This window comes from Musa acuminata, chromosome BXJ2-10 (assembly GCF_036884655.1).
Source record: "Musa acuminata AAA Group cultivar baxijiao chromosome BXJ2-10, Cavendish_Baxijiao_AAA, whole genome shotgun sequence".
Classification (NCBI taxonomy): domain Eukaryota; kingdom Viridiplantae; phylum Streptophyta; class Magnoliopsida; order Zingiberales; family Musaceae; genus Musa; species Musa acuminata.
The window spans coordinates 4,642,447-4,654,196 of NC_088347.1; positions in this window are offsets into that span (position 1 = coordinate 4,642,447).

Here is an 11,750-nt window from a genome sequence, read left to right on the forward strand (position 1 = left end):
GTGACTCAATCGAAGTTCATTTATCTTTTGATGAATTATTAAGTACTTTTCATGATTTATTTAATGAATATGAATTAGTTGGTAAAAATATAAATTACTAAAAAAAGATCATGCGTGAATTTAATAAATTAAAAAATAAGCATGATGATAGCATCTTAGCTTCATGCAATAAGTGTAATGAGATAGATTCACTTAAGAAAGAAAATGTCTTACTACAAGTATTAGAAAAAATTAAAATAGATAATAAATATCTAAATATGATCCTTGCTAATAAGAGTTATATTCATAGAAATAAAGGAATTGGCTTTATGAGTAACACTCAATAAAAGCCAATTATCTTCGTTAAAGGACCTACATTACATGTCTCACCAAGAAAAAATTATAACTTTTGTGGAAGATGTGATCATTTTACTTACAAATGTCCATTTAAACAGTTTAGTTCTCATAAATTAGTTTGGGTTCCTAAAGGAACCATGAGTAATTGAATGCTAATAGGTAGATCTATTAATGAGAGACCCAAAGTCAAATGGGTACCTAACGGAAACCCACATTTCCGTTAGACATCTCTACAATCGAAAGCTAGGAGCAAAAATAAAATTTTGATAGTGGATACTCAAGGCTTATGACCGGATATCCAACATACTTCACAAAGCTTACTAGCCGAAATAAAATGATTTTAATTACAGATACTTTATTAAATCATACCTGATGATATTATATTATGCATGAGGATTTGAAGTAATGATGATTTAAAATCTTATGTTTTGAAATTATATGTTATACTTTTGATCTTGATGATTTTTGTGATAAATATTATCTTTTGGCTTTAAATCATGATGTATAGTTTTGTATGGAATACTAGAGCATACTAAGTATAAAAATGAAATAAAACTAAAGAACCTTAGCTATTTTTAATCTTATAGGAAACTATCTACATTGTTTTCATTGGATTTCTTGAAAAGTAATTTTGATGATGAATTTGAATTGGTTTTCATATGAGATGATACGTCGGTGTTTACGACTTAAGATGTACCATATTTGAAATAATTTTCTTGACGAACGTCCGGACTTCCGACGAACTCTCAAACTCCCAACGAAATCTTGTTCTTGACTCCGAGACTTCATTTTGCTTTATGTCTTGATAACTATCGTAGTTAATCCTACACACTTAAAACCTACTTCGATCTAGATAATTATTACTAAGCTTGAATCAAATGTTGTCCGACATGTCATTGTTTCATTGATGCTTCATCCAATTCTTTAGCGCATCGTCCTCTCTTGCGGTCTCTTGCCCAATCGGTCAGTTGACCTCCGCAACTCCGATTTCTTTAGCACAATTTATGCTCTTCTTGACCCGATGCCCGAACCCACAGCCTGAAGCCTTGTGCCGATACATCGACCGATCCTCTAGCTTGATGTCCAATCTTCTAACATGTTTTACTTTGGCCCAACATGATTCTTTTTGCTTTAATTGTCTCTCCCTGATCAAAGCTTCCTGCATCGCTCAAAACATAGATCAGATAAATACTATCAATTGGTTTTATCATCAAAATTGGAGATTCAACACTATATATAGGGGAAGTCAATCGTCTCCTACTAGTACATTCGAGACAGCACCTCCAATGGAGCCAGCAACCTCCTCATCTATCGATTCCATAGTGACTCAATTGGATCGAATATAACTACATCAAGATCAAATCTTAACTAGGGTGTAGCAAATTCATTGACAACTTGACACTCTATTTAGGCATTTTAGCTTACTACCACTTGAATAGCTTGTATATTTCTTCTTCTTTTTGTTGATGAAGGAGAAAACTCAATAGTACCCTCATATATTGTACTCCTTATCCTTACACTCTATAATATATTTTTTGACATTATGTGCTTTTCAATATTATGATGCACTTCTTGATTATATTATAATGCATACAATACTTTAAGAATTAGGCATGTTAAATCTTCCAAATACATGAATTCCTTTATATATTTTTTAGATTTCTCGACTTTTAGAAGTTGAGTTGACTCTTTATCGAGATTATTTCCTATCACCTTCTTGAAGTTTTATTCAAGGATGTTTGCTATACTCGATCTTTTATGCGATAATCAATTCCTATGAATCCTTCTTCCTTCTATTTACAAGAAAAGGGATTCGATTCATGAATTTTTAGTATGCACATTTTAATCTTTTATCCTTGTGATAGTAAAGCTTGATTCAATGAAACTTATTGTTCATGGATTTGATTTGGTTCTTGATTTTTCTTATGATAAATGAATTCCTCCCTTATTCTTCTTCCTTTTCTTCTTATTTTTATGATAAAAGGAAGAAAGAAATTTATACCAAAAAGTGTTTGCACATCTAAAGCAATAAAGCTAGCTTGCCCATTTCAAGAAGCAAAAGGAGTTATCTTACAAAGTTTTTGCTTAACTTATCATTTCACAAATTCACTAGCTTGCATAAATTGGTGTAAAACTTACTTGAATAGTTTTAAATTCTAGCAAAAAATGTTGAATAATTCTCTTTTTTGTTGATGACAAAAGGGGAGAAATAATGAATATTTGTAATCATGTCAAAATGATGTTGAATATGGTATCATACATAAAGTGATAAATAGTTAAAAATGCTTTAGTATCATGTATGTTATGTTAAATTTGGTTTCATGTATGAAGTGATAAATGGTGCTTTAGTATCATATATGTTATGCCCAAAATGATTGAAAATACGAATGATTTTGTACCATGAATGTCATGCCCAAAATGATGTTAATTTTGCTATCAAGCATGAAGTGATGAATGCTTCAATATCATATAGGTCATGCCTAAAGTGATATTGATTTATTATCATGCATGAAGTGATGAAATTGTGCATGCTATGCTTTGATGACTTGAAACTATGATGATGCAAAATGTATGAAATTTTGATTTTGATCAATATGATCGAAATTATTTCACTTGAATTCAAAGGTTATGATTTCTTTTGAATTCAAGTTTGCCTTATCTCAATATGGAATATGTTGGGAAATCTAGGGGTGTGACATCATATGCGTAACGAAAGAACATAAAACAACACTCCAAAATTCCTAACACGTGTTCATCGTCATGCATATATTGGTGCGCAAAATCTATAAAATCGAAAACTGCATGTTAGAAAGATATTTGTGTTACCTAGGGAGATCGCTTATCTTTGAATTCCTACATATCTATAGGAGTAGATGAATGAGGTCAAACGTCCTCCTATCTAGCAGTGATCTACACAACAGGGTTGCGAGGATACTCCTCAAATCTCTAAGCCTACTTTCTGAGGAGGAGAAGGGGAGAGGAGAATAGGAGGTGGCTACCTAGAAGCCCCAACCTATGGGTCTTTAGTTCCCTCCTATTTATAGAGGCCCCTAGTTAGCCATAATCAATCCTACCCTATTGGGTATTGGATCTCCATCCAATTACCCAAACCTCTTAAATTAGTGGGTCTCTACCTAATAATCTCTTATTAGCTCTTATTGGATCTCATTCATATGATCCAATAATTCAGGGGCTTATTGGATATCTAATAAGATAGGGGCTCCAACAGATATCTCAAATCCGAATCTCTACTCATCACAACACCTATCATATGCGTGTGACCCTCTAGGCCCAATATTGAGCTGGCCATGAGTCATACCTACTAGAACTCCTTCTAGCTTAGTGAATTATTATCTCCATTATACTTCACTCGACTCATCGACTGTAGATGTATTAGGCCACTACGCCGTAGTCCCCAGAAGATATAGGGGAATCCAATCCTTTGGACTTATCTGTCCTCAGTTACCGTGTGTCCCTATAGTATCTCATCCATCTAATATCCCAAAGATCATATAGCGAGCATGGTGCTATCAAGCTCATACGGTTTCTTCTCGAGTCTCGCTCTAATCAGATTCTCCCAAAGAACTCTTTCTCTCTCAATCCGAATGACCTTGACTAGGAATTTGTTTGAGCAAGAACACATGAGATATTCTTCTCATGATACCAAGAGTGGATGATCATCTATCGATACTCAATAGCTCTCGTAAGGTTGACTGCCACTCCCAATAACCGATTGTACTAGATTTGAAACTTCCAAACCTATAAGTCCAATATCAAGAGTGGAGTACTCATATAGGACATCCTGGTGTCCCAAGTCTAAGGACCATATACACTACTGGGACCTATCTGACAATAAGGCATCATCAACCATCCAGTATTCCATGAGTGGATCAATCAGAAAACTCATTCTCCAATGAGCACCTGCACTGTATCCTTAGTAATCTCCACACGAACAACTATGTGACTAGCTACCTCCATCATATGGATGGGCATATAGCACACCAGTCTATCCAGTTATCTCGATGTCCATCTTGAGTTACCTATGACCAAGATTATTTAGGGTCTATGTTTAAAGGTGAATCGATCTCATTATCGTGATCTCATCACGATCTGATTCTCATTGCACAGATCCATGGACATCACAATGTATATATATATATATATATATATATATATATATATATATATATATATATATATATATATATATATATATATATATATATATATATATATATATATATATATATATATATATATATATATATATATATATAAAGTGATAAAATACTAAAATATAATAAGCAAAAAGAATGCACATCATGTCATGCATGTTATCATTCACGTGATTGGGTTGCAGGGCACCTATAATTAGCAATCTCCCACTTGACCTAAAGCCAATTACCTATATGTCTGATCCCCATCAGACTCCTATGACGCTCAAAGACAATATGAGACAATGGCTTTATTAGTAGATCTACAATGTTATCTTCGGATGAAACTCTTTCCACTACTATATCTCCTCGGGCTACGATCTCTCTAATAAGTTGGAACCTCCTCAGAACACTTTTGATGAGACTCATGTTCCTTTATTTGAGCAATCGCCCCGTAGTTGTCACAATATAAGGAAATTGACTCCTCATTGTTCGGCATGACTCCCAAAATCTATGATAAACTTCTTCATCTAGATTTCCTCCTTTGCTGCCACTACTGTAGCAATGTACTTCACCTCCGTGGTGAAGTCAGTAGTAGTATCTTACTTGAAACTTTTCCAACATATTACTTCTTCATTCAGGGTGTACACATACCCCAAATTCAACTTGCTATCATCGACATTGGACTAGAAACTCGAGTCCGTGTAGCCTTCAACCTTGAGGCTACTACCTTCATATACTAGTAAAAGATCCTTAGTCATTCTCAAGTACTTAAGGATACACTTTACTACTTTCCAATGCTCCAAACTTGGATCCGCTTGATACCTACTCATGACACTCAGAGCATATGCTATATCGAGCCTAGTACATAGCATGACATACATGAAAGACCCTATTGCTGAGGCATAGGGTATCCTATCCATATTCACCCTTTCTCTAAGAGTTTTTGGGGACATACTTCTAGAAAGCGATATCCCATGTCTCATCGGTATGAGACCTCTCTTGGAATTTTTAATGTCAAACCTTTTGACAATAGTGTCTATGTACTTGGACTGGGACAAGCCAAACATCCTCTTGGATCTATCTCTATAGATTTGAATCCTCAATATATATGATGCTTCCTCTAAGTCTTCTATGGAGAAGTGTCTAGATAACCAAGTCTTTATTTTTGATAGCATTTCTATATCATTCCCAATGATAAGGATATCATCCACATATAACACTAAGAAGGTGATAGTGCTCCCACTTACCTTCATATATATATAAGGCTTATCTTCATTTTACACGAAGTCATAAGATCTGATTGCCTCATCAAATCTTATGTTCTAACTTCAGGAAGCTTGCTTTAGTCCATAAATGGACCTAAGCAACCTACACACCTTATCTGGACAGTCCTTAGACACGAATCCCTTAAGTTATATCATATACACCTCCTCAATGTTGTCATTGAGAAATACGATTTTCACGTCCATCTGCTATATCTCATAATCATAGTGTGCTACAATAGCCAATAGAATTCAGATAGATTTTAGTATAGCTATAGGTGAGAAGGTTTCATCATAGTCAACATATTGTCTTTGACGATACCCCTTAGCCACTAGCCTTGCTTTATAGGTTTCTATCTTTCTATCTACTCTGATTTTCTTCTTAAAGATTCACTTGCAACCAACGGGTAGAATACCCTTGAGTACATCAACTAGGTTTCAAACCTTGTTGGAGTATATGGAATCCATCTTAGAATTTATAGCTTCTTGTTATTTCCCGGAGTCTATACTCATAATAGCCTCATCATAAGTCTGAGGATCAATATCCTCAATATCCTCTCCTCTAATATGCCTCACATATCCCTTAGGAGGATGGGATACTCTATCAGACCTGCATAAAGTCAGAACTTGTGTGTTAGGAACCTAAACAGACTCAGGCTGTGGAGTGGTACTTAAGCTAGGTTCTCCAACCTCATTCAACTCTATCATGCTCTCACTATCTCCATTAAGAATATGTTCCTTCTCAAGGAACACTGCTCTCTTAGGTACAAAGACCTTTTGGTCCTTGGGATGATAGGAATAATGCCCATTAGTTTCCTTGGGATATCCCATGAATATGCATGATTCTGTCCTGGATTCCAATTTGTCGAGGTTGTGTCTTTTGACATTGGCAAGGCAACTCCAAATCTTAACAACCTTAAGATCGGGCTTCTTCCATTTCCATATCTCATATAGAGTAGACACTACCGACTTAGTTGGAATTTTATTTAGAAGGTAAGCTACGGTTTCTAGGGCGTATCCCTAGAATGAGATGGGGAGGTCGACGAAACTCATCATGGACCACACTATGTCCAACAGTGTGCGATTTCTCCTTTCGGATATAAGGAGGTGTCCACTGAGACAGAATCTCATAGTTTTTTAAGAACTGGGCGAACTCTATACTCAAGTACTCACCTCCTTGATCTAATCAAAGAGTCTTAATACTTTTCTCAGTATGATTCTCCACTTCATTATTATACTCCCTGAATTTCTCGAAGGCCTCGGACTTACACTTCATCAAATACATATGTCCATACCTTGAGAAATCATCAATAAAAGTAATAAAGTAGGAGTAACCACTTAAGGCATGAGTTGATATGGGACCACATACATCACTATGTACGAGATCCAATAACTCAGTGGCTCTCTCTCCAGTTCCACTAAATGGAGAGTTGGTCATCTTTCCATGAAGGCAAGGCTCGCATGTTACATATGATTCATATTCGAATAGATCTAAATATTCATCATTTAGCAACTTTTGAATCCTTCCCTTATGGATATAACCCAACCTACAATTCCACGGGTATGTACTATTCACCTCATCTCATTTCCTCTTAGACATACTTACATTCATGATATGTGAAAAAGTGTCTAGTATAAATAAACCATTATGCAAAGATCCTTATGCCAAACTCCTAGGCTTTGCCAGAATTTGTAACAAATTACAGATATAATAAGCACTACCGGTATCCAATACCATGCACTAACAAAAAAATCTAACAACTAAAGATTAATCATGAATGTACCTAAAGCTTCTCCAAGCTTCAATTCCGCCCTCTCTGCAATGTACTTTTTGTAGTTACTCTTCCAATGCCTATCTTTGCCACAGTGGAAGCCCTAGCCTTTATCCTTTGGTAGGTCTTTCTTAGCAACCTTTGCTTTACCCGATCTGCCCTTGCCCTTACCCTTGCCCTTCTTAAGGGACTTATATGTCTTCCTTTTCTTTCTGGTCTCACTAGCATAGAGAACTGGCTTCTCTTTCTTGATAATGCTCTATGTCTCCCTTAACATATTGAGGAGCTCAAGGAGAGTCATCTCAAGCATGTTCATATTAAAATTCATTATGAACTAAGAAAAAGAATTTAGTAGGGACTGAAGTACAAGGCCTACACACAGGTCTTCCTCAAGACCATTCCTAGACATATGAGTTTCTCGATCCACTCAATGATCTTAAGGACATGGTTTGAACTAGTGTCCCCTTAGTCATCCTAGCGCGGAAGAGACTCTTGGATATCTTATATCGCTAAGTTCTTCCCTATTCCTCAAACAGTTTGTAGACATGTAGGAGAATGGATATGGCATCCATCTTTTCATAGTGTCTCTGTAACTTAGGAGTCATGGAGCCCAACATGTAACACTGAGTAAGAGTAGAGTCATCTATGTACTTCACATAGCAAGTAATCTCATCCTCGTTTGGCCCTTCCTCAGGCATAGGCATCACTGTATCAAGGACATACATGATTTTCTTTGCTGTGAGAATGATTCTCAGGTTGCGGAGCCAATTGGTGTAATTTGGACCAGTGAGGTGGTTGACATCAAGTATGTCACGTAAGGGATTTGAATGCGATATATTTTCGAAAATAAAGATATATAAGAAATAAATAACATGCAGATTTTATAAACAAATAAACAATTAAGATAAGGACTTCTATCTTAATCTACTCCACTATTTTCTCGCGAATCACACAACTCCCTCCAGTATGTGAATCAGACACCCCCGGTAGATCTCTAGTGGGGAAAGGAATCCAATTGGCATCTTAATGTATCCTCGAGTGACTCGACCAATTACGCTAAGCCCATAAAGGTAGGCAACTCTTGCCAATCACAACTCCTTGTGATTCCTGTCCTGTTCAGCATCCAAACCACCATAGCCTTAAGTGACTCGACCAACCATAGTATTCGGTTAAGTTATCACTATCGTTACAAGATGAGTCTGATTCAATAATATACCCTCGAGTGACTCGACCAAGCATACCATGTTCTCAAGTCACTGGTGACATCTCTATATTGCACGCAAGATAACGAATCATGAAATAGGTGAGCCTTGAGTGACTCGACCAACTCAACTACGTTAGGAATTTATCCCTAACTATAACGATGTAAGGCTACATGGGTCAATCTGATTGCCTCACATTTACCGACTTAATATTATAAAGAGAAGAGATTTTTTTTTTATTTTGTCTCCACGTGTCACACAATATATATATATATATATATATATATATATATATATATATATATATATATATATATATATATATATATATATATATATATATATATATATATATATATATAGTAGGTGTATAAATAATCACAAATCAAATGAGAAATCACACTAGATGATAATGGACCACATCCTAATATGATTAGGCCCGAGCCAATGGGCCTAATCACTCATATCAAGATCTATGTGTGCAGTGGTGCATCTCTATGACCTATGATTGTCCATCTCGTCCTGTCGGTTCTGTCGATATCTCGGCGCATCTCCATGCATCGCGATTGTCCGTCTCGTGGGTCTCGCTATCGCTTCTACGCTCTCGCTGTGCCTCCTCATGTGATTACAACTTAATTATAGGCACGGAGGCCTGATAAGAAATGAGAAATCAAATGGAGGCTCACAGGCCCCAATAATAATAATCACAAGTACACACATCATACGGTCCATAATCATCCGTTCATCACATGTAAATATTATTATCATATAGGACTACTAGATAATAATAATAATAATTAAAATTTTTAATTAATTAATATTTTCTAAAATCAGAGACATACAAGAAATTTTCTGAATTATGAGGGGTATTTTCATAATTTAGACAAAGGACAGAATTTGGAATTTTTAAAATTCCTAGGGGCAAAACTATCTTTTGCCTAGAAATGTCCTAAGCCCTTTTCTCCTATTGCGGCTGCCATTGAAGGTGGGCACCCCTGCGGGTGGCTCTGTCCATGGGCACCTTTGTTGGGGTTTGTGTGCAGGCCCAACGGAGGCAAGCGTCGCCTACGCCCGCAGGCAAGCGGTTGTCGCTAGCAAGCCCCACCCCTACGAGCGGCTAGCCTGTAGTCCCAACGCCCTTAAGCAGGCTACCTGCATGGCGCCTCTACCCGCAAGCATCGTTGCTGCATCGGGCTGGCCCCCCTTTGGGCCCTACTGCCCTTGAGGGCAGTTTCCCCCGCGGGCGTAGCACCCGCAAGCACTGCCCCTTACCGGTGCAGTGCTTACAGGCACCACCCATGGCGGTGTAGTGCCTGCCCCTACGGGCAACACTGCTGATGACCTACTGCAAGCACGTTGCCAGCCGTCGGTCGCCAGCAACTAGTCGCATGCACGCAGACGGCCAAGGCTGCAAGCAGCCTTTGGCCACTTTTACGTGGGCAACAAGGACAGCAACAATTGCTACCCTTTCTCGCCTTTGGCGTCAACGATCTTGATGACAAAATTCTTTCTAAAATATAACACACGTAGTTTAAAACCAATCTATCACACAAACAACCTAGCTCTGATACCATTGTTGGGAAATCTAGGGGTGTGACATCACATGTGTAGCAGAAGAACATAAAATAAAACTCCAAAATTCACAATACGTATTCATTGTCATGCGTAGATTGGTGGGCAAAATCCATAAAATCGAAAACTGCATGTCAAAAAGATATTTGTGTTAGATAGGGAGATTGTATATACTTGAATTCATGCATATTTGTAGGAATGGATGAAGGAGGTCAAGCGTCCTCCTCTCTAGTGGTGATCCACACAATAAGGCTGCGATGACGCTTCTCAAATCTCCAGGCCTACTATCTACATATGAGAATGGGTGAGGAGAATAGGAGGTGGCTACCTAGAAGCCCCAACCTATGGGCCTTTAGTTCCCTCCTATTTATAGAGGCCCCCAATTAACCCTAATGGATCCTGCCCTATTGGGTATTGGAACTCTATCCAATTATTCAAGCCTCTTAAATTAGTGGGTCTCTACCCAATAATCTCTTATTAGTACTTATTGGATCTCATCCATGGGATTTAATAATTCAGGGTCTTATTGGATATCCAATAAGATAAGGGCTCCAGCAGATTTCTCATATCTGAACCTCTACTCGTCACAACACCTACTATATGTGTGACCCTCTAGACCTAATATTGAGCTGGTCGTGAGTCATACCTACTAGAACTCCTTCTGGCTTAGTGAATTATTATCTCCATAATAATTCACTCGACTCATTGATTGCGGACGTACTAGGCCACTACGCCGCAGTCCCTAGATAATACAAGAGAATCCAATCCTTTTAGCATATTTGTCCTTATTTACCGTGTACCTATAGTCTCTTATCTATCTAATATTCTAGAGACCATATTACGGAGATGGTGCTATCAGGCCCATATAGTTTCTCCTCGAGTTTCGCTCTAATCGGATTCTTCCGGAGAACTCTTTCTCTCTTAATCCGAATGGCCTTGGCTAAGGATTTGTTTAAGCAAGAATACATGGGATATTCCTCTCATGATACCGAGAGCGGATAATCCTCTATTGACACTCAATAGCCCTCGTAAGGTTGGTTGTTATTCCCAATAATCAGCTATACTAGGTTTGAAACTTTCAAACTATAAGTCTGGTATCAAAGAGTGGAGTACTCATACAGGACATCCTTGATGTCTCAAGTCTAAGGACCAAATACACTGCTGGGATTACGAAATCATTGTTTGTCAATAAGGCATCATCAACCATCTAGTATTCCATGAGTGGATCATTCAATGAACTTATTCTCTAATGAGTATCTGCACTGTATCCTTGATGTCCCGACACGTGCAGCTATGAGACTAGCTGCCTCCATCATATGGATAGGTATATAGCACTCCAATCTATTCGGTTATCTTGAAGTCCCTCTCGAGTGACCTATGACCATGATTATTTAGGATCTGTGTTTAAAGGTGAATTGGTCTCGTGATGTCCAAGGATCTGTGTAATGG